Source organism: Lepisosteus platostomus, chromosome 22 (genome assembly GCF_059453375.1).
Source record: "Lepisosteus platostomus isolate fLepPlt1 chromosome 22, fLepPlt1.hap1, whole genome shotgun sequence".
Taxonomy (NCBI): domain Eukaryota; kingdom Metazoa; phylum Chordata; class Actinopteri; order Semionotiformes; family Lepisosteidae; genus Lepisosteus; species Lepisosteus platostomus.
The window spans coordinates 1,548,679-1,570,790 of NC_142632.1; the positions used below are offsets into that span (position 1 = coordinate 1,548,679).

General features: G+C 49.9%; 10 non-coding genes across 10 annotated transcripts; 7 read left to right on the forward strand and 3 right to left on the reverse strand.

Annotated features, from left to right (window-relative positions):
* Positions 1-334: 334 nt before the first annotated feature.
* Positions 335-408, reverse strand: trnat-agu (transfer RNA threonine (anticodon AGU)). Its single transcript has one exon. It is a non-coding gene; the product is annotated as a tRNA-Thr (tRNA).
* Positions 409-3,260: 2,852 nt separating this feature from the next.
* Positions 3,261-3,333, reverse strand: trnav-aac (transfer RNA valine (anticodon AAC)). The gene has a single exon. It is a non-coding gene; the product is annotated as a tRNA-Val (tRNA).
* Positions 3,334-4,763: 1,430 nt separating this feature from the next.
* Positions 4,764-4,836, forward strand: trnak-cuu (transfer RNA lysine (anticodon CUU)). Its single transcript has one exon. It is a non-coding gene; the product is annotated as a tRNA-Lys (tRNA).
* A 4,709-nt stretch (positions 4,837-9,545) lies between these two features.
* On the forward strand, positions 9,546-9,687 carry LOC148642779 (U4 spliceosomal RNA). The gene has a single exon (XR_015929410.1). It is a non-coding gene; the product is annotated as a U4 spliceosomal RNA (small nuclear RNA).
* Positions 9,688-10,520: 833 nt separating this feature from the next.
* Positions 10,521-10,592, reverse strand: trnag-ucc (transfer RNA glycine (anticodon UCC)). Its single transcript has one exon. It is a non-coding gene; the product is annotated as a tRNA-Gly (tRNA).
* Positions 10,593-18,752: 8,160 nt separating this feature from the next.
* LOC148642781 (U5 spliceosomal RNA) lies at positions 18,753-18,866 on the forward strand. The gene has a single exon (XR_015929265.1). It is a non-coding gene; the product is annotated as a U5 spliceosomal RNA (small nuclear RNA).
* A 394-nt stretch (positions 18,867-19,260) lies between these two features.
* LOC148642782 (U5 spliceosomal RNA) lies at positions 19,261-19,377 on the forward strand. The gene has a single exon (XR_015929255.1). It is a non-coding gene; the product is annotated as a U5 spliceosomal RNA (small nuclear RNA).
* A 391-nt stretch (positions 19,378-19,768) lies between these two features.
* LOC148642783 (U5 spliceosomal RNA) lies at positions 19,769-19,883 on the forward strand. The gene has a single exon (XR_015929354.1). It is a non-coding gene; the product is annotated as a U5 spliceosomal RNA (small nuclear RNA).
* Positions 19,884-20,276: 393 nt separating this feature from the next.
* On the forward strand, positions 20,277-20,392 carry LOC148642784 (U5 spliceosomal RNA). Its single transcript, XR_015929295.1, has one exon. It is a non-coding gene; the product is annotated as a U5 spliceosomal RNA (small nuclear RNA).
* A 391-nt stretch (positions 20,393-20,783) lies between these two features.
* On the forward strand, positions 20,784-20,900 carry LOC148642785 (U5 spliceosomal RNA). Its single transcript, XR_015929259.1, has one exon. It is a non-coding gene; the product is annotated as a U5 spliceosomal RNA (small nuclear RNA).
* Positions 20,901-22,112: the final 1,212 nt, after the last annotated feature.

Sequence of the window (22,112 nt, forward strand, 5' to 3'; positions counted from 1 at the left end):
TTGTATCCTCTTTAAAAGATTAAGGACTGGGGTGAGCGTGATTTACCAGCTAAGAACCCGACGTGCGCACCGTTTAAGCTGCATAGACTCGGTCGTTTAACTCTTCTCCATTAGTAGGGTTAAGGTTAAAGAAAAAAACATTGCTGACTTCTTTTTTTTTTGCCAGCCGCTAGCGCTGATTAGCAAGGTTTGTATTTCATGTTTTGCAAGTTGCATCCATTTTAAGAAAAACAAGTCGCGTTAAAGACAGGAAATGAATACTTGCATTTAATTAAGTCTAGCCGTAGGCGGTTGTCCATAATGACCAGTACTGTTCAAGAAGACAGAACAAAGAAGGCACCGCTGGGATTCGAACCCAGGATCTCCTGTTTACTAGGCAGGCGCTTTAACCAACTAAGCCACAGTGCCCCGGGAGTGTTGTCCTTTTGCAGCCACTTGGACACACCTTTAGAAAAACATTTTGTTAGGCATTCTGCCTCAGCCTAAACACCTATAGCTTGCAAAGCGCATGCTATTAGACAGGCACCTCTGCAAGACCTTAAGAGTCTCTTAAACTAGTGATAGTAAGGTGTTCCCAATGGGTGATGTTCGGCTTTCAAATCATCTCATCCGTGGAAGCGCCGAGATGCAGCTGTTTAAGGCTTAGAAGCAGCTGACTGTTTCACTACCTAGCTGATCACTGTCAGTCAGGGAGCTTAGAGGTGAAAAGCCTGTCTGAGAGACAATTCGCCATCGATCAGTTCAATATGTTCCGTACCAGCTCGGCGCACCCGAGATCATCTTGGTAGCCGTGTAGCTCAGATGAGTGAGAGCTTGTGTGTATTTACCACCGTGATTGGATGCCGGCCCTTCTCAGGTCACAGTAAACCTTCTGCTCAAAAAAAGTGAGGTAAAACCTCACTCTGCACAGTAAAACCTAAAAAAGTGAGGTTTTATTTAATCTCTGACCAAGGGAAACGTTTCATTTTTTCAAAGAAATGTTTGTTAAAAAATAAAGTCATAGTTCCATGGGATTCAATCATAGACCGTGTGACATGGAAGTCAGGAACCTAACCCACTTAAGCACTACAGAAACATTATCGACAGACAATGTACAGCGTGTACTATTCTTGTGTTGCGGTACATGAATATAATTATATCGTTATTAATTTCTAATTTATAACTTTATTAACTTTATAAATTAACTTTATAAATTTATTAACGTTATTAATTAATTTCACGACGCACAGACAGAGCGTAGGGAGCCGCCGCCTGCAAACACAGCTCCAGGCAGGACTCCGCTCTGCAGGAGCCGCAGAGCAGAGGAGATGGGGGCAGCTTAGCTCCTGTGCAGAGACCTGAGCTGTTGTTGCTGCGGACGCTGTCTTTTCTGCACTCGGGGTAGGAGTGAATGTTGAGTTGCCCTTAGAAATGAAGCAGAGCACTTCAACGGCACGGGTGTGTGTGTGTGCGCCCTGGTGATTCTGGGAGACAGATCGAACCTGGGCTAAAAGAGAGGAGGCTTAGCCCTCTTCCATTTACTAGTTCAAAGTTGTACAACCCATTTGTATCTGCTAGGCGGCGCAGTCGTCGTGCACAAAGAACGCTTTGAAAAGCGTCAAAGGCAAGTCATTCTGAGTTGGTCGTTTGTGTTTTCTGTTCAGACGCGAAATGCTGAAATGATCTCTCGGCTCCTCGGTTGTCATTTCTGCTCCGTAAAGGAATCACAGCACGCGTCGGCTTCCAGCACGGTGGGTCGGGACACGATGCCGGGGGGTCGGAGAGAGCGATGTCTTCCTCATTAGTATAGGACCTGTCACCTGTCCCCACCTGTCACGCGGGAGACAGGGGTACATCAGGACGCGCATTGAAGTGAAAGCAGGATGCGCTGCGACATGCACTGTGCAGATCCCGCCACACTAAGAGGTGAGTGGGTCTGTTCGATAACAGCGCTAGGCGAATCCCCAATCCCCTTTTGTGCGTGGCGACAAAAGAAGTCTGAAGTCCGTTTCCACCCGGGGACCTTTCGCGTGTGAGGCGAACGTGATAACCACTACACTACGGAAACAGTGGTCAGATGTGCCCAGCGGCCCAGTGCTGAGCTTCGCCAATGCGATTCAGCGGCTTCCAGTGCCTTTATTGGTGTGCGCTGATGGACCGTGTTCTCTCTCCAGAGTCCAGCACGCCTGTCATGGACGGAGCAGGAAAGGCGGCGCCACATTCTACAGCCCTCTCCACGCAATCGACGAAATCGGGCTACTGAAGTGGAGAAAATCGCCTCTCCAGAAAGTGCAAATATCATCTTGGAGAGTATAAATCCTATTGCCAAAGGTCAGCCCTGTCTACCAGAGTAACCCTCCCACCTCCTGCAGCGATGGTCAGCTCTGGCCGCCTGGGTGAAAACCAGGAATCCTAACCGCTAGACCATATAGGAGCGCACAACCCTGCTGTTCCGGGCATCATGCAAGCAAACTACAGAAATATTAGAAAACACGCAAGAGAGTTGTCACTCAGAGTGTCGAAGGGTCGATGTATACTGGGACTCAGTTGAAATGCAACGTCAGGACTTTTCCGAATTATGTCACATGAAGAGAGCACAGCCTTTTCCGCCCTGCCACGTGTGTATCGGTAACTCGCCGTGATCGTATAGTGGTCAGTACTTTGCGTTGTGGCCGCAACAACCCCGGTTCGAATCGGGGTCACGGCAGAATAGGGGCGTCTGCTTTTACTACTTGCACGAATGAAGGCAAAAAAAAGCCAATCGATGTGAACGAACGGCGCTTTACAGAGGAGTACTGCCTGACTGGATCGTTGATGAACGACAGAGGCCACTCCGACCTCTTCTCGGGTTTCTTCAATGACTTACTAAGGATCTTCTTCACATTCGCCCATGCAGGGGAAGCCAGTTACACCAAAGCAAACGCAGGAAAGTGCAATTCAAGCAGAGACCAGGAGGGACTTGTTTACACCGAGAGTGGTCGGAGAATGGAACAATGCGCCCAGCCCTGTTGCTGGAGCCGATTCTTGATGAGATCTTGGGCTCACTAAGAAGCCCCCGCTGGATGCTAATCTTTCTGTTGTTCTTGCAGGTCCTGCGCTGCTTTTGAGCCGACAGAGCTCGTCCTGGTCTGTCGGCACAGCCCAATTGCAAATGATCGGCTCCGCGTAGAGAAGGAACGTGCGTTTGGTACAAGAGTGCATGAAGGCACCGGAAATACATTGGGAACAAATGACCGGTCGCTCAATACCTCTGTGAAGTACAGGAGCGTGCAAATCGAGGCTGTTTCCACCCGGTCTCGAACCGGGGACCTTTCGCGTGTTAGGCGAACGTGATAACCACTACACTACGGAAACCTGTAGTATTTGCTGCTGGTGTATCGCTTGCGTTTCGGGCTGAGAAAGGGACGCGTCATTTTAGGCAGGGGGCGCTGGAGAGAGGAACAAAGGGAGCGATGAAACAAAATGCCGAAACCCGGGATTGAGCCAAGGATCTTTAGAACATACTCTCACGAATCGTTAGAATATGTGCGTTTGATCATCAATTGCGTAACAACCACATTCGTTCGACTTGAGCCATCAAGCTCATAGTTTTCAAATCTTGAAAGCTGTCATTGAGCACATCATAGTCTGCAGTACGCCCCGTAACTTGCGTACTTCAACAGAAAGAAGAGCAGACAGCTCCATAAATATGCGAGGCGCAGAGAGTGCAAGGCGAGCCGCACACGTTTCGGTGGCTGAGAGAGGGCAGTTTTTGCTTCTGCATTTCCCAAGTAAGGACGCATGACAACAAGCGATTGCGGTGCTCATTTACGACATAGTGGTGATGAGTTTTCAGTACGTGTTCTTTTGAACGAGCAATGAGGTTGCTGCCTTGGACAGCTGACTGCACGCTCTCATTGTGCCACGTGATGAGTATTCACCAGGCTCGTTCAGTCATTAGTCACATTCCATCATTTGCCATAAGCAGATGCTGCAAGGTGATGTGGATATCAGTTCCCAGTCACGAGGACAAAAAGAGCACACAAGGGCTCAGCCGGGAGTTGAACCCGGGACCTCCCACACCCTAAGTGAGAATCATACCCCTAAACCAATGAGCCACAGCAGCACTTTCTATTTTATCCTGTCAGCGAGCTTGAGGACGGGGGAGAGGCGTCATTCGCTCGTCCAGTCAGACCTTCATCAATAAGTCAAGAAAGCCGCAATTACACGACTGCCTTGCAGACGAAGGGCAGTGAACTGCACCCGGTAAGAGGGGAACAAGCGGCACTAGGCGACACCGAGGCATGAGCCCCAGCGAGGGGGGTTAGCTTGCATGGTACGGCGCTCGCTTTGCATGCGAGAGGTAGCGGGATCGTTTCCCACGTCCTCCAGGTGTGTGCTTAGAGCTTGATGTGCCGAAAGGTGTCCTTTAGCCTGTGGTCACACCTTGCATGGAGAGCGTCATGCAGCTGTCAATCATTTCACAGCCACGCCCCCTCTTCATCTTCTCTCTGCCTTAAGCGTCTCCGCCACTCTCTCTTGACATTTCATGTCAGCATGTCAGAAGTCCGAGTGACGTTTTTAATGGCTGAGTGAGGGCACGATGCTGAAGCAGAGAGGCCACTTCAGCCAGAGAGACTTGTGCTAGGTGAGATCTGAAAAACAGACTCGCAACAGAAACAGACCAAAAAAGTATCGGTGAGATCAAAAGGCAAATGCAACATCCAGCAGAGGGCGTCTGAAGATTAGGGAACGGGCGACTGAAATCCATATGAGGCAAACTTTCCGGCTGTGCACTGCAGCTGGCCTCGTTGGCGTAGTTGGTAGCGCATCAGTCTCTTTATCTGAAGGTCCTGAGTTTGATCCTCACACGGGGCATGGCTGCTTGCTCTTTTCAAACACTTGCGGCAACTGTTCGCTCATAACCACGTCTGGAATGCGTGACCTTTACACGGGGGAGAAGCAACGCCGCATCCCTTTTCTAAAGAACATTCATATTCAGAAATAAGTCAAGAAATTTGCCATTACTTTTGCTGTCAGCCTGCCCATGTTGCCAAAGAAAGATTCACTCGGCGTCAACATGACAGAACAGCGATCACTTGAAAACACTGTTCCACACTCCGTAAGCAAGAACTTCAGTGTTTGCAGTCACCCGATATGCCGATAGTCAAAGGAGCACAAAACACGAAGCGTCAAAAGACAAGATGAGTTGATGGAAAGAGCGTTGAATTGATGAGCACAAAAGTTCAGCTCGTACAATAGGCAACGAAGGTCCCGGCGTCATCATCGCACTTGAAAGGACTGCCTTGCAGACTAAGGGCAGTGGGAGGTTGCTGTTTTGAGATGGAGGCATTGGGATGGTGGGCCGAGATCTATTCTTCTTAAGGAATTCTTAAGTATTGTTGCCTCCGATCAACAGATCCTCAGTTTTCTCAGAGTTGAGTTACAAAAAGTTTTCACACATCCAAGTTTTTCCTTCATTAATGCATTTAACTAAAGTGATAATAGAAGAGTTGTCATTTGGTGGAAACAAAATGTTTATTTGAGTGTCATCAGCATATGAATGAAAGTTCATATTATTTTTTCTTATTATCCTACCTAGCAGCAGCATGTAGAGAGAGAGAGCAATATTGGTCCCGGCACTGATCCATCTGGTACCCCAAATTGAACTGGTGACGTTGATGAAGCAGTACAATTATTAGATATTTGAACATAATGAAAACGATGAGTAAAATGTGAAGTAAACCACTGAAGGACGGTTCCAGATAAGCCAACCTCAAACTCAAGCCTGTGTAACAAAACAGAGAGGTCAACCGTGTCAAAGGCAGCTCTAAGATCTAGAAGCACAAGCACTGTTGCATTCCCCGCATCAGTAGCTAAGAGAATATCATTTACGACTCTCGTTAATGCAGTTTCAGAAACCAGACTGAAATTTCTCAATTATATTATTTGAATCCAGATACGATTGACGTTGGGCAACAACTATTCTCTCAAGACTTTTAGATTGAAATGGGACCTTTGAGACAGGCCTGTAGTTGTTAAGAACTTGTGGATCCAAATTTGACTTCTTAAGGAGCGGTCTAACAACTGCTACCTTAAATTGATCAGGTACAACACCTGACGCAAGCGATGCATTCATCATACTAATTATAGGTCCTGCCAGTCCTTCGAGGGAATCTTTGACTAGCTGAGTGGGGATGGGATCTAGCGAACAGGTGGTTGACTTTGTCTTACGTCTGTGTTCATGAGTCCACCATAAGAAGAAATCTGAACAGGAGTGGTGATCATCCGAGGTCACCACGGAGGAAACCACTGCTCTCCCCAACAAAAAAACCACCACTGCCCCTCTCAAGTTTGCTAAAGACCACATGGATGTTCCACAGCAACTCCTGGAACAATGTTCTGTGGACAGACGTGACAAAAGTTGAACTTGTTGGTAAATGTGCACAGCGTTATGTTTGGAGATAACAAAACACTGCATACCAACTCCAAAACCTCATCCCACCTGGGAAGCATGGGGGAGGCTGTATGGCTTGCAATCATCGAGGGACCGATGAATTCCAAGATGTATCAGGAAATTCTACAGCAGAATGTCAGGGTGTCTGCCTGTGATCTAAAACTCGAAAGACGCTGGGTCATGCAGCATGACAAAAATAAAGGAGTACATCAACAACAGAGTGGCTGAAACAGAAGAAATTCCGTATTTTGGGATGGCCAAGTAAGAGTCCTGACCCCAATCCCATTGAAGTGCTGTGGCATGATCTGAAGCAGGCCGTTCAGCGCAAGACATCCCAAAAATATACATGAACTGAAACAGTTTTGCATAGAGGAATAGGCCAAAATACCTCCTAACCGCTGCTCAGGTCTGACCAGCCGCTACAGAAAGTGGGGGTTGAGGTTTTTTTCAATAAAGGAGGTTCCACTAGCTCCTTAATATAAGGGTTCACGTACTTTTTCCATCAATGACCTTGATTGTTTAAAACATTTGTTAAAACAGCAATGTCAAATGTTGGGCGTGTGTTGTTTGTTAAATCAGACTCTCTTTATTGATTATTATGACTTAGATAAAGATAAGATCACATGTTAGGAGCCATTCATGCAGAAATCCACATCATTCCGAAGGGCTGTTTACAAAAGTTTTTCTTCCAACTGTATGTGAGAGAAAAGCAGAGCCGCTCACTGAGTAAGGTGGGGTTGTAGCTTCGCAAATTGCAAGGACATTTGTACTCTCAAAAGGGGACAGGAGCACCCCAGATGGGACTCGAACCCACAATCCCTGGCTTAGAGTGCCAGTGCCTTAGCCATTAGGCCACTGCGCCACACTGGGTGAGGTTGATCACGCTGATGAAGAGACAGTTTTTTTTTCCTTTGCTTTTTCAAAGGGATCCCCAAAAATAAGGGAAGTTAGGCAGCAGAAGGTTTACTGTGACCTGAGAAGGACCGGCATCCAATCACGGTGGTACACACACACACGCTCTCAATCATCTGAGCTACACGGCTACCAAGATGATCTCAGGTGCGCCGAGCTGGTACGGAACATATTGAACTGATCGACGGCGAATTGTCTCTCAGACAGGCTTTTCACCTCTGAGCTCCCTGACTGACAGTGATCAGCTAGGTAGTGAAACAGTCAGGTGCTTCTAAGCCTTAAACAGCTGCATCTCGGCGCTTCCAAGGAGAGATGATTTGAAAGCCGAACATCGCCCATTGGGAACACCTTACTATCACTAGTTTAAGAGACTCTTAAGGTCTTGCAGAGGTGCCTGTCTAATAGCATGCGCTTTTCAAGCTATAGGTGTTTAGGCTGAGGCAGAATGCCTGTTAACAAAATGTTTTTCTAAAGGGGCCTCGCACTCTTTTCCAAGCAATGGTCACCATCCCCACCGAGTGTCACAATGTAGTCATGTCCTAGGACGTCACCTGTTAGTCTCCATTTGTCTGCCACCAACACTTTAGGTTACGGGGTCACAACCGCACCCCGGAGCGCAGAGGAGCCGTTGGCGTTCTGGTGGCGCAGATTGGGCTGAAGGTGGGGCGCTTGAATCTCGCTGTTGGAGGCCGTCTGAAACTGACCCAAGCCTTTCCCTTGAATTAAATGTAAATAAGATATGAACCCCAGATGCACATGGAATCAATCACGTGTTTCCTTTGAGCCGTTTCAAAGACTGCTCCAGAGTTTACCTTGCACAGATGCGCAAAGATTAATGATGGGGGTGCATGCTTCCAGGCGCCTTACAACTGTAGGGACTGATTAGAGACAATTCGTAGCGTGTGCTCGTTTCCATATACGCCCCGTGTTGCAATGGTAGGATGAAGTCAAATACGGCTTGGACGTGTAACGGCATTCTATCCAACTGCAGGACTTGAGGGTTTTTTTGTGCTTTGTTCTGTTTTCGTTGACATCGCATTCGTAAGAGCGTCAAAAAAAGGTAATTCCAGCATATAACAGCCAGCCTTAAGTCCTCTGAGGCGCATTTGTCTGCTAGCATGCTATTGTGAAAGTTCAAATTTGGACAAACACAATCTGTGGCGTTTAGCGTGACATAGTCTTGCAGGCATCGTGCTGTCTCACTGCAATACTATACCACTGGAGGAAACAGTCCATCTGGCCATGAAACTCATTTGAACGTCTAGCTACAGCAACTAACAATATCATGATTTATTCAGGATGTGTGGAATCAGAACATCCCGGAGACAGCTTCCGAAATCGTGAGCATTCTCTGGTGGTGTCCTGCTGGGATCCTGTGGGCGTGTGTTGGTGGTATAGTGGTGAGCATGCAAAAGCCACTGCATTGGCCAGGAATCGAACCCGAGCCTCTTACTTGGCAGGCAAGAATTCTTCCACTGAACCACCAATGCTCAATACCTGTACCTTCAAAAAAGACGCTTTTTTGGTGCTCTGTTCAAAAAGCGTCGACATCTGTTTCCAGCTGCAAAATGCCATCCGCAGACACTGAAGAATTTATTTATTTAGACACCGCTCAGAATCCCCTGTAAGATTCTCCCTCAGTTCCTTTGAGCAGTGTTTTACCTCTTTCAAAAGGCTTCACTTTCCTAGTCACATTCCAAGGCTCATCGAACCCGGGCTGTTTCCTCCAGCGGTATAGTATTGCAGTGAGACAGCACGATGCCTGCAAGACTATGTCACGCTAAACGCCACAGATTGTGTTTGTCCGTTCGTGTCAGTCGTCCTGCAGCCACGGGAAGTGGGACACAAACATGCTGCAATGCTTTCAAGACGTTAGGATTTGTTTGTGTAACATCCGAGAAGAGTACTTGTGGCTTGAATGTGAACTGTACGTGCCCGCCCCCTTTCCTCTGTAGTGCATGAGTTCCTCCCGGCACGCCCTTCGTCATTGTTCTGTCATCTTGTATTTAAAGGGTTGTATTTCTGCTGCTGAAAATAAGCAACGGTTTTCTCACAACGCCCTTTGTTCCCAACGGAGCCCTTGTCTGTCATGAAATTCTTCAAAACCTCAAGCTAGAAGAAGAAGAAGACGACAAATATGAAGCGTTACCGCAACGACATGCCATGAGACGATCGATAACGATTTCCATAGGATCCCCGCGGTTGCCTGGCAACCGTCAGCTTTGCGCAGTGGCAGTATCGTAGCCTGTGAGGTTTAGCCGAGGCGCGATTATTGCTAGTTGAAAACTTTTCCCAATACCCCGCTTCCGCCGGTTTGCAATACAATCGGCGAAAGCAATTTTTGATAGTCTCGTCAGAGACTGAGCAAGGTGTTTAAAGACAGATTTGGTCATGGTGACATCATGGTAGAAAGAAACGAGCTTGTTACGTCTCAACAGAAACGCTCTTTAGCTCTTTCAGCGTTATGCAGAGAACAGCGTCTGTCGAGATCACTTTTGAGTTAGCGCGAAACGCCGTGTGCTGTCAGTTTGATTTCATATTGCTCGTAGCGGCGCCCGGCTTTTGTCTGTCAAAAGTTAGGTTGCGCTTCTTCATGCTGCATCGTCGGCATGAGTGGAGCTTTTTAAACGTCTGTACTTACTGCGCCCCATAAGAAATGGTTTGTCCCCGTTCAAAAGAGATTGTGCGATGTCCTGCAGCGTTCGCAAAGCAAACCTTTGACAGTTTGAAAAGAGGAATTTATTCTGCTTCCTGTGCGTGCAGTAGTTACAAAGTTGAACGTCTTTACACGATCTGCTGCAGTTTTCAGTGGGCGGGCTTTGTCAGATGGCTTGGAAAAACGCACTGAGACATCATGAGCAGTGTCCTGCATGTTTTCTGTGTATAGCTGTCTTTTAACGCATACAGAATTCATTCGAAATCATTGATTTCTCCAATTAACAAGGGTCCCTTTTTGAACCTGCCAGAAGCATTCTTTCAATGTAACAGATTTACTCCGGGGAAAGGCAGCATGACATTGAGAGTAGCTCAAGCTTTCAGCACCCGTATCGGACTGCGTGTATGCAGACACCGCTCAGAATCCCCTTTAAGATTCTCCTTCAATTCCGTTTTGCAGTGCTTTGGCTCTTTCAAAAGGCTTCACTTTGCTATTCACAATCCAAGGCTCATGACAGCATTTAAAACCAATCGCCACTGCGTTGGCCGGGAATCGAACCCAGGTCAACTGCTTGGAAGGCAGCTATGCTCACCACTATACCACCAACACACACCCGCAAAAGCCCTGCAGGACACCACCAGAGAATGCTCACGATTTCGGAAGCTGTCTCCGGGACGTGCTGATTCCACAAATCCTGAATAAATCATGATATTGTTAGTTGCTGTAGCTAGACGTTCAAATGAGTTTCATGGCCAGATGGACTGTTTCCTCCAGCGGTATAGTATTGCAGTGAGACAGCACGATGCCTGCAAGACTATGTCACGCTAAACGCTACAGATTGTGTTTGTGTTGGACAGTTGGACCCTACAGCTGGACCCTCATAGACAACCTGAATAGCTTATTCAGAAGCAGTGCTGGACCGGGAACGAACCAGCTTCTTCCCAGGCACAAGAGTGACTTGTGAGGACTCGCGGTCCCACTCTGTGCATAGAGACTTTCTACCAGCCAGCCGGACTGCTGGTAGATCCCCTCGGAGCAACGACTGACCTGCGTGGATGTCTAGACAAGGACCGGAGGTCTGTAATAGCTTTGAGGAGCTGTGTCAGGCAATGATCGGAGAATTTTCGGCTTTTATCGATCCCATAGCTGCCGTGGCCGCTGTGCACCATATTAAGCACGAAAAAGCTGAAGCCCCTCGCGACTATTATCAGAGGCTTAGGCGCACTTATTTTGCAGGGCGGAATGAAGAGGGTTGCGAAGAGAATGTGAATTTCAAAGGTTTATTCATTGCTAATCTGCATCCCTCAGTCAGGAAAATGATTGTGATGCACACTGATGCAAAAGCGATGAAAATGGCTGACATTAGAAGGTTGGCTCAAAAAGCCTGGGGAGCTGAAGTCTCTGCTTCCTCAGAGCGAAAACCTGCTAAAACGGCCGTGTTCGCCACTAAAGCCAGCAGGGTTGACGACTCGCCTCAGCTCGAGGCAGCTGAGGTTCCTGAGCTCGCTAAGCCCCGGCGCAAAATAGGCAGGCAGGACCGCACTAAGCGTCAGAGCCACCGTGAGCGCTACGGGGAAGGCAAGGGCTCAGGCAGAGTCTATCATAAGACTGGACGAAGGGAGTCGACTGCAGCCCGCCTGGCCAGGCTTGAACAAGCCCTGCCTGAGAGATCAGGACAGGGTAAACCTTCCGCACCGAATGCCGGAAGTGTGAATGAGCTTAGGGGGACCACGCCCCTTCTCACTGGAGGAGGCGGGGATCCGTCCCAAGCCCCTCCCTCAGTCTATCTGATTGGGTGGGAGGGTTCCTGCCTGGAAGAAGGCTGTGACTCTGAGTTGGGCGCTGACCCCGCCCCTGAAGTCAAAGAAGAGGCAGGCTTCCAACAATTCTTAGGGAATCTCAGCCAGAAAGGCAAAGCAAGGCGTATTTATATCAAGGTTTCTCTTGAAAACGTCTTAGATAGAGAAGCACTGATTGACACTGGGGCTGAAATTAGTTTGATGTCAGCCGATCTACTCAGCGAGCTCAAACGAGTAGCGAAAGGAAAAGGCATCAGACTTAAGGTAGAACCGTGTAAGATAGATATTTCCAGCTATACCCAGGATCATGCCAGGATCACACACCGAGTGTGGGTGGCACTTAGCTTCGGGCCAATGAACGTGGTGCATCCTGTTTACATCTCTAGGTTTAAAACAGAGCCACTACTCATTGGCCAAGACCTGCTTGACAGGCTGGAGCCTCTGGTGGACTGCCAGCGTGGAAAATTGTGGGCTCAGGTCAAAAACCCTAAGCCTGTTGCACAGCAAAAAGGGGGATTCAGTGGTTATGCTGTGATCACACAGTGCCCACTGAACACTATAGCTGAGTTGGAGGTTCCTCCTGGTTCCTCTGGACGAGAATAAATGTCTCTTCTTGCTTTCCAAAACTACAGGGAAGTCCTGCCCAGGCCAGCACTCCCACGGTCTCCCAACTACAGGAGCAGTGCTCCAAGCAGCTGCTTGACCCGCCAGGTAAAGCACACCCCCTTTTCATCCCTGAAGAAGAGTGGATCTCCCTGTCCGGTAATGAATGGGAGTCCTTTCTGTGCACCCTGGTACCTCAGGGGGTCCAGGAATACCACCCCATGGTGGTGGGAGGGGGTCCAGGTGGCAGAAGTGCAGGTTGATGATGTAATTCTTAGCCTCAGCTCTGAGAAGTCCATAATCAGTGAAGGTCTGTTCGAGGACCTGTCGCCAAGCTGTCAAGTGACCCTGGTGACGCAGTCACAGGTTCTGTGGTGGGCACCCCCATCTCATAGGTCCATTTGGAGCAAAGGAAGCTGTGTAGCTTCCATCTCCATCGGAAAAAGGAAGTTTGCTCACTACTTCCTATTGGAAGTACCTATTGGTTCGACTGGGCGCCCAGCTGGACACAGTAAACAGTGTGCTGTGGACACGGGTGGACCCAGATGCCCACTCTCTAAGCGGTGACCCCGAGAACATTCGGTCAGGTCAGACGATTCCTCAGGCCTGCCAGGTAGTAAACGAATCGGACCTGATCGTTCCTGCGTCAACAGCAGGGTTTCCAGTACGCCTTGTCCTAAAGAAGGGACAGAGAATGGACGCTGAGATGGTTTTCTTCCAACCATCAGCTCAGTTTATCAGACTGAACCTAGCAGTCTGTTGTACCCCCAGACTGGAACGGAATGGCCGAGCCACCTGCCTGTTGGTGCAGAACATAGCAAAACAAGATGTCAAAATCCCTGCTCGCACTGACATGGGACTGGTAATTGACAATGGTTTCTATGATTTCGAACTAGCCATCCCAGTACTGGGGCAGCTCCCTGGTCCCTTGGCCAGGGAGGGGGGAACCGAGCAGGTGTACTACACCTACCCCCGGCGGATGATTACAATTATGCCAATAGAGGGATTCTGCAACCAGGAGGTGTGCAGGGTGGACCTTAGCGATAAGGATGAGATGGTTGTGTACACAGTACACGCAGGTGTTCCGATGGACCACTCAGCCGAGAGTACGACCCGGGATACCGCCATGCCGTCAAAAGCGGGGTTCCTAGAGCAGGTACAGGAACAGGTTGGCAAGGCAGATGCCCTGGAAACGGAAAGCCAGCGTCAGCAGCTGCGTCAGAATTTCCAGGATTTCCGGGAAGTGTTTGCACGGGACGCCTATGACTGCGGGGTGACGGATTTGAACACAGTGCGCATTCCAACGGCCCCTGGCGCCCGCCCAACCTATGTCAGGCAGTATCGCATTCCCCTCACGGCATACGAGTCCATAAAGCAGACGTTGGATGCTCTACTAGAGCGTCAGATCATAAGGGAGTGTAACTCCACTTATAACTCCCCACTGTGGCCGGTGCTGAAACCCAATGGTAAATGGCGTCTGACCATTGACTACCGGCAGCTGAATAAACAGGTTCCTTTGTCACGATGGCCAATGATCTACCTAGATCAGGAGTTATCCAAGGTGACAACAGCGAAATATTTCACCACAGTGGATGTGGCCAATGGGTTCTGGACCCTTAAGGTAGAACCAACAGACCAGTACAAACTGGCCTTTTCCTTTGGAAACAGGCAGTTCACCTGGAATCGATGCCCCTTTGGGTATTCCAACTCCCCAGCGGAGTTCAACATATTTCTGCACAAAGCCATGAGTGATGCAGCCGCCAGGGGCAACCTGGTCTATGTGGACGATATTCTGATGAGGAGTCAGACCTGGGAAGAACACATGGCCGAGATCAGGCATGTGTTGACCCAGCTCTCCTGTGCAGGGGCCAAACTGTCCCTGGCTAAGGGACAGTGGTGTAGGACCCAAGTGGAGTACGTGGGACTGTTGGTTGGAGCCCAAGGCATACAGCCACAGTCCAGCAGAGTCCAAGCTATCCAGAATATGAAGTCGCCCACTAACCTGTCTGAACTGCGCAGCTTTCTGGGAGTATGTAATTATTCCCAGCAGTTCATTGAGGATTACGCTGAAATAGCAAGGCCCCTCCACAAGCTGTTGCAGAAAGACGTGCCCTTTGAGTGGGGGCCTTCCCCAGAACAGGCTGTGATGGAGCTGAAGCGCAGACTCGGTAGTGCGCCGAGCTTGGCCTACCCTGACAAAAATAAGGTCTTCTACCTTGAAGCAGGGTTCTCAGAGCACTGCCTTGGGGCTGCTCTGAGTCAGGAATATAACCAAGAGTGAAGGGTGGTGGCATATGCCAGTCGAGCCCTGAGCCCAGTGGAGCAAAAGTTCTTGGACTGCGAGAAGGCCCTGTTGTCTACGGTCTGGTCGGTAGAACACTTCCGTAGTTATGTTGGGGGACAAAAGATCATCATCGAAACCTGCCACCAACCTGTGACATTCCTGCATAGCCAGAGACTGAAAGCGGGCAGGGTGTCAAATAGCAGGATTGTGGCATGAATGATGGCCCTACAAGGCTATGAGATAGAGGTACGTTATGCACAGAGCAAGAAAATGTACCTGGGACAGGGCCTGGCTTTGGGCCAAGTGTGTCACGGCTGTGACACTGACATGGAAGCTCCAGAAACAATTCCCGCTGCTGAGCTACCGAACAATCATCGGTACTACGATGAGAACGTGGGCCAGGGCTTACCCATGGCCTATGTTGACGGTTGCTCTTTTCGCCACGAACAGCAGGTGCTAGCAGGGGTAGGAGTAGTCTGGCAAGACAATACTCCCTGTGGGCCGACCCGCTATAAGCTAGGACCAAAGACTAGTCAGTATGCGGAAGTAGCTGGGGTGCTGATCACCCTCCAGCAGGCCCTGACACATGGCCTTAAACAGTTTGTCATCTGTAGTGACTCGAACTACGCCCGACATAGCTTCGTGTCTCACGTTCCGTATTGGAAGGGTAACGGCATGAAAAATGCCCGGGGCAAGGAAGTAAAGAACAAAGAGTTGTTCCTGGCCAGTGACAAGCTCACGACCGAGGCTGGAATGATGGTTTACTGGAGGAAGGTGAAGGGACACTCCCAGGTGAAGGGACCCGACAAAGACGGGAATGATGAGGCCGACCGGTTGGCCAAATCTGGCGCCTTAGAGGGTGAACCCTGGCAGTTCCAGCAGGAATGGCTACCCCCAGAATTCGTGGCTGAGGTCAAGGCGGTTACCCGAAGCAGGGCTAGACAGGATGTCGGAGCTGACCCTCAATCTGTAGTGCTTGGGTCACAGGGTTTTAACACCGATCTTGCGGAAATGCAGAAACAGGACCCAGCAATTGGGCAAATGTATCAGCATATCGCTGACCCAGTGCGTCAACCTCTTTCGGAGCAGGTGCTGAGCCAGTCTCTGGAGCTGAAGGAGCTGGCAGAGGTGAAAGACAACCTAAAAATTATAAAGGGGTTGTTGGTTTGTGTACCAGTTGCACAAGGTGTCCCAAAGTGGGTAGTTCCCCACTGTCATCGGGGGGTCATGATCCAACACGCTCATGACGAACCCTGTGGGGGTCACCGGGGAATCAAGGCTACATACGACACTATCCAGCAGGTGGCATTCTGGCCTCACATGGGCCAAGACATCGCCGCGTATGTAAAGGGGTGTCTGACGTGTAGCCAGTTCCAACCATCACGGCCCTTGCACCGTGCACCACTCCAGAAAAAGGGCATGACATTCACCTGGTCCAATCTTCAAATGGATTGGGTGGGGCCGCTGGTGAGGTCATCCAGAGGGAACAAATATTTCCTCACTGTTACGTGTGCATTCACAAAATGGATTGAGTGCCTCCCAGCACCCAACGACACGGCAGAGACAACTGCAGTGCTGTTGGTGAACCATGTGTTCAGTCGATGGGGATTCCCCCTGACCGTGGTCTCGGATCGGGGAACCCATTTCACAGCTACAGTAATGGCAACCCTGTGGAATATGCTTGGGGTCAAGACCCAGTTGCATATCTCCTACCACCCTCAATCCTCGGGCCAGGCAGAAAGGGCAAACCGAACGGTGGTTAGTATGCTCAAAAAGTTTGTCTCCAACAGCAGTAGGGACTGAGACATTAAGCTGCCCCTGGTTCTGATGGCCATCCGAGGTAAGCCCCATTGCTCTACGGGGGTCCCACCTTTTGAGATGATGACAGGTCGGAAGATGACTCTTCCCCTACACTGTCTTTATGGGGTGGAGGACCTGAGCACGACGGGGGCTGCTACGGCCCATCAGTATGTGTCAGACCTGCGAGCACATCTGCAGGCAACCTTTGCTTTTGCCCAGAACAATCTGGGAAGGAGTGCAGAGGGTAGGAAAGCATACTATGACCGAAAGGCAGTTAACCAGGAACTCCAAGTAGGAGACAAGGTCCTGTACTTCCAATTTGCCAAACCCACAGGGGTGGCCCGGAAGTTCTTACCCAGTTGGACAGGACCCCACGAGATTGTCGATAAGGTATCACCGGTAGCTTATCGAATTCAGATTGAGAAGGGAAGGCAATCTCTGGTCTACAAGTGGGTGCATCGCAACCACCTCCGGTTGTATCGCCCACCTCAAATGGCGCCGGAGAACACAGAATAGGGTTAAACGTCCAAACCCGATCAAAGAGGGGGGTGCCCCTTTGTAGCTGCAGGTAGTTAGGTACTGTACTGTAGGTCCTGCTAGGAAAATATATTCAAAATTATAGTGGAACTGTACCATGTGCCTCATCTATGTTCCAGAATGGGAATCCTAAAACTGCCAGGGCTGGTCCTGACAGTACTGTGGATCGCCTCGACACAGCCCCTTGAAGTTGTGGAACCTGGTCCTCCTACCGGCATAGTCCTGCAGGAAACCATAGTCCTCTCCATGGAAATCTTTATGGTACAATCTTTTTTTTTTCTTATAAAATATACTTTATTCCGAAAAAAAACACATCTCAAAGGGAAACGTCTCACACGATAACACTCCACAAAATTAAAACATCGGCGGAACGGCGGTGATTGTCCGTTATCAATCCTTGCAAGGGTGGGCGGATTTGCGCTATTATGAGAGTCCCTCCAAACCCTACCGCTTGCTGTAAACCATTAATCCCTGTACAGGGTCCATAGGCCTTTCCAGTGCTCCTTTGCCGTGGGGAAACCCCATTTAGCAACGTCGCGCTTCATCCTCCTCCTGAGGTCCGCCAGGATCCTCTCTTCCAGCTCCCTCGCTCCCCACTTGTTGTTGTGCCGGATGAGATTGTTTCTCGCGTCCCACAGGCCTTTCTTTGTGAGGGACAGCAGCAGCCACATCAGGAACTGCGTCCCCCTGTCCAGTCCGGTAGGTGCCAGCCCCAGCAGAATGTACTGGTAGCTGAGCACCGCATTCGTTTCCAGGAGTTGCATTATGTTGTCCATTCTGCCCCACACCGCCTTGGCGAAGGGGCAGCTCCTTCACTTTATTAAGATACTGAAGAAAGATGTGGAGACGGGGGTTTGAATTTAATCCTTTCTGTAGGGGGTTTAGACTTTCAAGTCACAAACTGGGGTTTATGGCAGGAAAGGGGGGTTAACTGATAAGGATTGCAGATGCAAGCTAGGAACCCCCCTGGGTGTAATGTTAAACTGACCATTTGTCCAGAACATCGTAAACTGGCCAAATACCATGAACCCCCCTCTTTACCATCAGACCGAGTGACGTCAGAAACGGAGAAGAAAACACTATATAACCCAAAAGTTTGTAACAGTACGGGGAACAATACTTCGGTTTTGTTGTTTCTTGCGGGAAACAAGACTTTGGCTTTATTGTTCCTTGCATGCAATAAACTCATCTGTTTTACTTCATCTCGGGATCAAGAACCTTATTTCTTCTGTTACAACAAATTTGGCGTAGTCGGCGGATGCTCCAGAAGGCGCAGAACTTCCCATCGGCAGGAGAGATGGTCAGCGCGCACATAACTAAGAGGTAAGGACTCCTCTTTTATTTAAAAGTCCCGACTCTCTCTGACCGATTGGGAAATCTCTGCTCCCTGCGAGAATCGCCCGAGATGACGGAGTAAACGTGAGTTTCTGAATTCCTCTGGCCCGGGGAAGACACCGGTGTATGTAATGGGTTGTTTGCTGTAAGCCCAGAATTTGGTCTGGCAGGGGTTCCGCGGTATTGTGTACAGGCGTTCGAAGCTGGTTTATGCCTTAATTGCGCGTGGAGTTTTTGAACGGGTTTTGGACCCTTACCGTGAAGTTCAGGACTGGTGTGGGCCTTAATTGCGCCCGGAGTTCTGAAGGTCAGAACTGGTTTGGGCCTTAATTGCGCCCGGAGTTCTGAGGCTCAGGATCGGTGTGGGCCTTAATTGCCAGATTAAGGCCTTAAATGGCCTTAATCAGCCATGCACTCTGGTTTCTTTTCATCTCGTACAAATCTTTCGCCTTTTACTAAAGATTTCCGTGGAGAGGAGCATGAATGAGTTCCATGCAATTTTTGTGCTTCCCTGCCTTCGGGTGGGTCGCAGCTGGGTTGGTCAAAGAGAGAAAACAAGCACGTTCGCAATCGCTCTTGTAATGGTGATTGTGGCCGTCTGCTCCGCGAGTTCTCGGTCTCCGGCCGTCTGATTGGCGTTCTTTTCTTTGGGGGGCGGGAAGTGTCCGGCCGCAGGGGATCTTGGGACCTCGCTTTGCATAGCGGCTTCCCAGAGTGCGTCGTTTCCGGCACAGTGTGGCCGGGTGTTTTCCGAGTTATCGCACGGATTGGGCACGGCCGCAAGCTGAGAGCCGCAGGCGATGAGCCCGGAGCTGAACGGGCCCCACTGGCTAGTTTGTAAGGCCAGGTGCATTGCCAACCATGACCGGCAGCGCAGAGGCTTTGAAGGCGGCCTGGGCTCCTGCAGCTGTGCAGCCACGCACTCTGGTTTTTCTTCATCTCGTACAAATCTTTCGCCTTTTACTAAAGATTTCCGTGGAGAGGAGCATGAATGAGTTCTATGCAATTTTTGCGCTTCCCTGCTTTTGGGTGGGGTACGGCTGGGCTGGTCAAAGAGAGAAAACAAAAACGCTCGCAATCGGTCTTGTTATGGCGATTGTGGCAGTCTGCTCCGCGAGTCCTCGGTCTCCGGCCGTCTGATTGGCGCTCTTTTCTTTGGTGGGTGGGAAGTGTCCGGCCGCAGGGGATCTTGGGACCTCGCTTTGCATAGCGGCTTCCCAGAGTGCGTCGTTTCCGGCACAGTGTGGCCGGGTGTTTTCCGAGTTATCGCACGGATTGGGCACGCTCGCAAGCCGTAAGCCGCAAGCGATGAGCCCGGAGCTGAACGGGCCCCACTGGCTCGTTTGTAAGGCCAGGTGCATTGCCAACCACGACCGGCAGGGCAGAGGCCTTGAAGGCGGCCTGGGCTCCTGCAGCTGTGCAGCCACGCACTCTGGTTTCTCTTCATCTCGTACAAATCTTTCACCTTTTACTAAAGTTTTCCGTGGAGAGAAGCATGAATGAGTTCCCTGCAATTTTTGTGCTTTTCTGCTTTCGGGTGGCGGGCAGCTGGGCTGGTCAAAGAGAGAAAACAAGCACGTTCGCAATCGCTCTTGTAATGGTGATTGTGGCCGTCTGCTCCGCGAGTCCTCGGTCTCCGGCCGTCTGATTGGCGCTCTTTTCTTTGGGGGGCGGGAAGTGTCCGGCCGCAGGGGATCTTGGGACCTCGCTTTGCATAGCGGCTTCCCAGAGTGCGTCGTTTCCGGCACAGTGTGGCCGGGTGTTTTCCGAGTTATCGCACAGATTGGGCACGCTCGCAAGCCGTGAGCCGCAGGCGATGAGCCCGGAGCTGAACGGGCCCCACTGGGTAGTTTGTAAGGCCAGGTGCATTGCCAACCACGACCGGCAGCGCAGAGGCTTTGAAGGCGGCCTGGGCTCCTGCAGCTGTGCAGCCACGCACTCTGGTTTCTCTTCATTTGTACAAATCTTTCGCCTTTTACTAAAGATTTCCGTGGAGAGGAGCATGAATGAGTTCCCTGCAATTTTTGCACTTCCCTGCCTTCGGGTGGGGTACGGGTGGGCTGGTCAAAGAGAGAAAACAAAAACGTTCACAATTGCTCTTGTTATGGCGATTGTGGCCGTCTGCTCCGCGAGTCCTCGGTCTCCGGCCGTCTGATTGGCGCTCTTTTCTTTGGGGGGCGGGAAGTGTCCGGCCGCAGGGGATCTTGGGACCTCGCTTTGCATAGCGGCTTCCCAGAGTGCGTCGTTTCCGGCACAGTGTGGCTGGGTGTTTTCCGACTTATCGCACGGATTGGGCACGGCCGCAAGCTGAGAGCCGCAGGCGATGAGCCTGGAGCTGAACGGGCCCCACTGGCTAGTTTGTAAGGCCAGGTGTATTGCCAACCACGACCGGCAGGGCAGAGGCCTTGAAGGCGGCCTGGGCTCCTGCAGCTGTGCAGCCACGCACTCTGGTTTCTCTTCATCTCGTACAAATCTTTCGCCTTTTACTAAAGATTTCCGTGGAGAGGAGCATGAATGAGTTCCATGCAATTTTTGTGCTTCTCTGCTTTCGGTTGGGTCGCAGCTGGGTTGGTCAAAGAGAGAAACCAAGCACGTTCGCAATCGCTCTTGTAATGGTGATTGTGGTCGTCTGCTCCGCGAGTCCTCGGTCTCCGGCCGTCTGATTGGCGTGCTTTTCTTTGGGGGGCAGGAAGTGTCCGGCCGCAGGGGATCTTGGGACCTTGCCTGCATAGCGGCTTTCCAGAGTGCGTCGTTTCCGGCACAGTGTGGCCGGGTGTTTTCCGAGTTATCGCACGGATTGGGCACGCTCGCAAGCCGTGAGCCGCAGGCGATGAGCCCGGAGCTGAACGGGCCCCACTGGCTCGTTTGTAAGGCCAGGTGTATTGCCAACCATGACCGGCAGGGCAGAGGCCTTGAAGGCGGCCTGGGCTTGCGTGATCGGATCAACTAAATGCTGTGGTGTTACTTTTTGTCAATGAAAAAATAAACTCTTTTCGTTTACAAAGACGGTTACAAAGAATGTGGACCAGGGTAATACTTTGAGCTTACAGCTTGTCCAAGGTCATTCATTATTAATACTCTTAGTAATATCTTCAGTAAAGACTTTGATGCATAAAATATTCCTGCATATTTAAAATATTTATGATAAAGGTGGTAGGTTGTGTACTTTTGTCCAACAGAACAATCTTGCTTTTATAAAATATACCGCCTTTTTAATGTTTAATGATTAACATGCTGTAATACACTGTTTAAATTTAAAAGTCTAAAGAGTATACACCTTAAATTCTTAATTGAATAAAGATTGTCCCTCAGCAGTGATCAGGATTCAAAACTGACGTTTTCTGGTGACAGCTCAAATGCTGTACAGGAGAGGTTAACCTTTATTAGCTCCACCTGGCGATTTTACAAGGTGATTCCGGATACTATTAACATAATCTAATTTGCGTCCGGTATGATGCGGTATACTGCGACACTCCCACCGTGTTATACCGCAGCATACCCCGCTTGTTTTGAATGGCTGCATATGTATATAGACTCTATATATACATTTGGTGCATGCCACAATTTTGGATGGTGGTGGAGGAATAGGGATTTTCTCAACACGGCAGGGACTCCAGTTAAGAATGCTGGGTTTATCTCTGAACTATTAGAAGCTTTGCAGCTACTGACTGAAGTAGCTGTGGTAATGTGTAAATCACATAATAAAGAAATGTTTCCAGTAACTCGAGGGAACAACTTTGCAGATGCAACTGTCAGGTGAGCAATACTTGT